This window comes from Bos indicus, chromosome 10 (genome assembly GCF_029378745.1).
Source record: "Bos indicus isolate NIAB-ARS_2022 breed Sahiwal x Tharparkar chromosome 10, NIAB-ARS_B.indTharparkar_mat_pri_1.0, whole genome shotgun sequence".
In the NCBI taxonomy this organism is placed as follows: Eukaryota; Metazoa; Chordata; class Mammalia; order Artiodactyla; family Bovidae; genus Bos; species Bos indicus.
In genome coordinates this window covers 15,104,865-15,110,865 of record NC_091769.1, presented here as the reverse complement: position 1 = coordinate 15,110,865, position 6,001 = coordinate 15,104,865, and the positions used below count along the sequence as shown (strand labels likewise).

General features: G+C 38.3%; 1 non-coding gene across 1 annotated transcript; it reads left to right on the top strand.

Annotated features, from left to right (window-relative positions):
* Window positions 1-1,590: 1,590 nt before the first annotated feature.
* Window positions 1,591-1,662, top strand: TRNAC-GCA (transfer RNA cysteine (anticodon GCA)). Its single transcript has one exon. It is a non-coding gene; the product is annotated as a tRNA-Cys (tRNA).
* The last annotated feature ends 4,339 nt before the right edge of the window (window positions 1,663-6,001 follow it).

Sequence of the window (6,001 nt, the reverse complement as noted above, 5' to 3'; positions counted from 1 at the left end):
TTTTTAACAAAAAGAGGCCCTGGCCTTGAGGCATTTTCCATTTCTGAGGCATGATTCAGCCTAGGAGACAAGACCAGACAGACTTGTTCCAGAGGAAGGAGGCCTGGGTGGCGGATGGAGAGGGAGAAGAAAAACAAACAGGGCTTAGAGCTGAGCAAGTCTCACAGCTGCTGGGCTGCAGGGGGAGGGAGAAGAAGTGAACAGAGGGAGCCCGCCTGCACAGAACGGGGCGCCCACTGACCAATTTACCTTCCCTGAAGTCAAATGTATTGATTTAAATAGGAATCCAGCCCATGCTTCTAAAGCCCCAGAAAAACACTAGTAACATTTCACAACTGTGAAGCACAAAATGATTGCCAAAGCATTCCACGTAAGTAAGCTCAATTTTCGCTGCTTTTTAAAATAATTTGTGTCTCTTATTACAAAGCATCAAGTGCTTATTGAGGAATACTAGGAAATGTTTTTAAATGTAAATCTTAAAATGTCAAGTATGTATATATTACACCACTAGTAACATTTTCAGTAAATTTCTAACTATTTTTTTCCGAGCCTGTGTACAGACAGAGGTCATTTAAACAAAATTGAGAAGTACTACAGAGTTATTGTTTTTTTTTATTTATTCAATCATGCCATGTGGCATGTGGGATCTTACCAGACCCCACAGACCAGAGATCAAACCCATGCCCCTTGCACTGGAAACAGAGTCTTAACCCCTGGACTGTCAGGGAAATCCCCAGAAACTTTTAGATCTTTTCTTTTTCATGTAACATAAAATCACGGGGATTTTCTAATGGTGCCAAACGTTTAGCTGTAACAATTCATAATGACTGCATTTATCAGTATAGATGTGCCACATTTGCTATAGCCACACCCTAATTGTTGGACATTCCAGATATTTACAAACTCTTTAAATAACACTGCTGTGAACATCTTTTTACTTACATTTTTGTCTATATATCTGATTATGTCCTAATAGTAAATTTCTAGTAATGAAATTACTAACTCCAAGGATTTTAATATTTTTGAGTACATATAGCCAAATTACTCTCGAGAAAAATGTATTCAGTTTACCCTCTGACCAGCACCATGTGACAATTACCTCTCACTCTCTGAGTGAGCCAGTGAGTTAGGTAACAAGCATCTCATGTTACAAATGTGGAAGATTGGGATTCATACAACTGAAAGTCAAACTCTAGTGCCCTGGATTTGGTGCCAGGGATCCTCCCACTCTGCCTTCTAGATAAGATGAGCTCCAAAAAGATTTTCCTGAGTAATGGAGTTGTAGAAAAATTTATTTTTATATCCTCACTTATTGGTAAAAATATTTTTTTAAATCTTCAGTTTCTTGACCTTATTTGTACCATGGGCCCCTTTGGCAGCCTAGTTAAGCCTGCCAACCCCTGGGACTTCCCTGGCCATTCAGTGCTTAGGACTCTGCACTTCTAATGCAGGGGGCATGGGTTTGATCCCTGGTCAAGGAACCAAGATTTCACATGCCGCAGGGCACGGCCAAAGAGAAACAAAGGAAAAAGCCTACCAGCCCCTTCTCAGAGTAATGTATTTATATGCATTTAACCCAATTATCGGGATTCCCTGGTGGCTCAGAGGATAAAGCATCTGCCTGCAATGCAGGAGACCCAGGTTCGATCCCTGGGTTGGGAAGATCCTCTGGAGAAGGAAAGGGCAACCCACTCCAGTATTCTTGACTGGAGAATTCCCCAGATAGAGGAACCTGGTGCGCTAAAGTCCATGGGGTTGCAAAGAGTCGGACATGACTGAGCGACTTCACACACACACACACACACACACACACACACACACACATAACCCAATTATATTAAATATAAAAGTAAAATGATGATGGAGTAATGCTCCTTTATGACAAGGAGCATTAATGACAGGATCTAGAACTACATGGAAGGAGAGCTAGTCATCAGGGGTCCTGAGGGTTCCTGTACATTCTAGCTGAGTTTGCTCTTGTGATGTCAGCAGTTTCAGTAGCCAGACACTTAAGGAACAGAGTAGCTTATTTGCTGCTTTCTCAAGAACTGCTGGGCCTTGGTTCTAAATTCTTCTTATGTAACATAATCTACTACATGTGCTCCAGTCATCTGGCCCTCTGCTTTGCCTCATGGGAATTAGAGCTGAGGGAAACTGCACAGACATGCTGACACCCTCCCTACCCCTTTAAATATGAATAATGAAGTCTTACATCTGGGATCTAGAAGTTTTGTGTCTTTGGTCCTTATCCAGGAAACTGTAGCAAGCTGACTTAGCTTGCAGGGAAGGTAAAGTCTGAATGCCTTCACAATTCTGACCCTACCATTCATTTCAAAGCAGAGTTGAGTGTAAATGATATTTTGAGATGTATGCAACAGCTATAATGCAGACCAAGAATACATGTAGTTTTTACTGGTACAAAAGTCACTGTAGTTTACTGTATACATTCAGCTAAAGGTTTCTGAAAATGTCAGGTTTTTTCTTTTCCTCATTCAAGTTCATAGATTTTTTAGGAGAACTCTTGGCTGCTGCCAACACCTCAAAAGAAGACCAGAAAATCCTGTTGATCAAGCAAAGCAAGTCTAAGTTAATTTGATATTTACTGTAATAAGGGAGAATAACACCTTGAAAGAGACTTGGTGTAGTTACTAAAAGGATTTCAAGAAAGGGTGTTTACAGGATTTGGAGGCCTGGGCTCGAGTGGTTTAAGGTGGTTTTTCAAAGCAATAAACTGATGGGGATTGGGCACAGTTTATGACATTTAAGATAGCTTGGGATTCGTAGACATAGAGAAGCAGAGGTCTTGAAGCAAGTCTCCTTAAATAAACTTGGCCATATATGTGAGCTCTTGGCCTGTGTGAGCAGTCTGTGGTCCTGACAGTCATCTGTCCTGTGCCAGATGAGGAAACCATTTGCCCAGATAATTTATTTCTTCAAGCAAACAATTAATCTACTTATCCTCCTAGATAAGAATTTCCCTGGTGGTCCAGTGGACTTCCCTGGTGGCTCAGATGGTGAAGCGTCTGCCTACAATGCGGGAGACCCGGGTTCGGTCCCTGGGTGGGGAAGATCTTCTGGAGAAGGAAATGGCAACACACTCCAGTACTCTTGCCTGGAAAATCCCATGGATGGAGGAGCCTGGTAGGCTACAGTCTATGGGATCGAAAAGAGTCGGACACGACTGAGCGACTTCACTTCACTTCCAGTGGTTAAGCCTCAGTCCTTCCACAGCAGGAGGCACAGGATCAATCCCTAGTCAGGTAAACTAAGATTCTGCATGCAGTGCAGCACAGCAAAAAAAAAAAAAAACACAAGAATTTCCTGATTTTTGAATTCAGTGATTTTGTAAATCCTTCATGCTATCTTAGAACTGGAAGAAATATTCCAGTTGGAATTAGAATTGGAAGAAGATCATCTAATGGAGAAATCTTGGGCTTTGGAATCAGAAAAGCTTGGCTTTTAATCCCTGATCGATCAATCACTCCCGGCATTGGCATTCTTTCCATCATTTCCTTCATTAAAGAAATATGTATTAACCTCCTATGATGGGTTCTGATAAATTATCTAAGTTCTTGGAACCTCAGTTTCCTCATCAGTAAAATAAAGATTAAAGTAAAAAAATAAAAAAGAATTTCCTAGAGCAGTTGAGCCATGTTGACATGGGTAGTCTCAGTTCTTGATAAATCGTGTCCAACTCTTTGCGACCCCATGGATCATACAGTCCATGGAATTCTCCAGGCCAGAATACTGGAGTGGGTAGCCTTTCCCTTCTCCAGGGGATCTTCCCAACCCAGGGATGGAACCCAGGTCTCCCGCATTGCAGGGGGATTCTTTATTAGCTGAGCCACAAGGGAAGCCCTACTTGATAAGACCAGCTTCTTAACTGAAATCCCCTTTCTCATGGAAGTAGAGGCCTATTTTTGCCTGTTTTTGCTGTCTGTCCTTTCCATACCGTGAGTTCACTGTGGATAGGGGCTAAGGTTTAAACTCCTAGATGTAGGATTCATTTGTTTTCTATATGTTTACCAAAAAAAAAGAAAACCCACTCAAATACCTTTTTTAATACATGGGGGGATTTACTTAGTGAGGAGTCCTTGTGCTGTACACTTTTCCATATATGTAAGAATTGAATAATTAAGAAGGTGTTTTTTTTTTTTTTTGTAATACCCTTCTGTTGACCCTTATAGCTGTTGACTTTTTACATCAAAATTCAAAAAAAGAGCTATATGTACTCATTGTTTCTGATTCAGTTCAGTTCAGTTGATCAGTTGTGTCCGACACTTTGCAACCCCATTGACTTTTTTTTTAATGAACTTTTTTATTTGGAAAATTTCAAACATAAAAGAGAGAATTGTAGAGTATGAATCATTCAGCGATCATAAGCTCATAATCAAGCATGGTTCATCCATACCCCATCCCACACACATTCCCATTGTATTATCTTGAACCAAATCTCAGACATTGTTATAATTTCATCAACAATTATTTTAGTATATGGCTTTAAAATATAAGACTTCTTTTACCTAACCATAATACCATAAATCTTAAAAAATTGTCCCATATTATCTAATATCTAAAATATCTAAAATACCATATTCTAAAATAACATCATAGCATAATATCTTAAAATCAACAATTATTTCCTTAACATCATTAAATATCCAATCAGGGTTCACATTCCCAACTGCCTCGTAAATGATAGCACTTTTTTTCATTTGAAACAGTATCTGAATAGGACCCATATGTTGCATTTTGTTGCTATCTACCTTAAATTTAATTTAGAGATTTCCTATCCCTCCCCTCCTTTTTTCCTTTTTCTTTGTTTAATTTATTCATTGAAGAAATTATCACTGTTTCTGTAGAGTTTCCTACAGTCTGAATTTTGCCGGTTGCATTTCCTTGATATGTTAACACAGTCTTCCTATCCCTGTATTTTCTGTAACTTGTTGGCAGTTAGATATGATGACTTGATCAGATTCAGCTTTGAATGTTTAGGCAAGAACAGTTGAGAGGCAGCATGGTGGTCTCCTGTTATAAAGCATAGATGGATGTCTAATCATCTCTTTCTCATTTATGTCCATCTCTGCCAACAATTGATGATTGTTGCCTACTTTTATCATTTCCTTAGTGCTTGCATGAGAATATTTTTTATAAAAAGACACTTCTCTTGTTAACTAGTTAGCTATCCTGGCATACAGTTTACATAGACAAGGCAGGCCATTCTTCATTCTTTCTTTTTGTTTTCGTTTGCTGGTTTCAAAATAATGAATTGTTTCCCTAGCATCCTCCAAAAGTAAACATTTTGGGTTTCAGGGGAAGTTTATTGTATTACTACAAACTCATGGGTTTAAACATATTTCACATGTTTCTGTTCATTCTTATTAATGGAAATATTTTCAATCTATCACATTGTGAAAGATCAAAAATTCTGAAAACATACAGAGTTGGTGAGGCTGTGAAAAATGGTTCAACATCTGTGGACAGCAATTTGACAATATTTAACAAATCATAAAAGGCATATTTCCTTTGACACAATGATTTTACTTTCAGGAATTTATCCTACAAATGCACTCACAAGTATGCAAAGTGATGTATGTACCGAGTCTAAATAAACAAAAGCAGTTTTGTTTATTTTAGCAAAAACAAAGGTAAAGTGATACTTATGCAGAAAAATTAATAGCAACATTATTTACAACAGCGAAAAGTGGAAGCAACCCAAATGCTATTGCTGGATGAGTAGATAAATAAAATTTGGTATACACATACAATGGAATATTATTTAGTCTTAACAAGGAAGCAAATTTCTGACACACACTGCAATATGGATGTGTTGGTTGCACGGCAATGTACATTCTTGAAGCTACTGAGCTGATTAAAATGATTAAGATGGTAAATTCTGTGTTGAGTATTTTGCCACAATTGAAGTTTTTAATTTAAAAATATAAAGTAAATTAAAATTTAAAATTATAAACATGGGTTTTACCTTTCACCTTTCTACTTT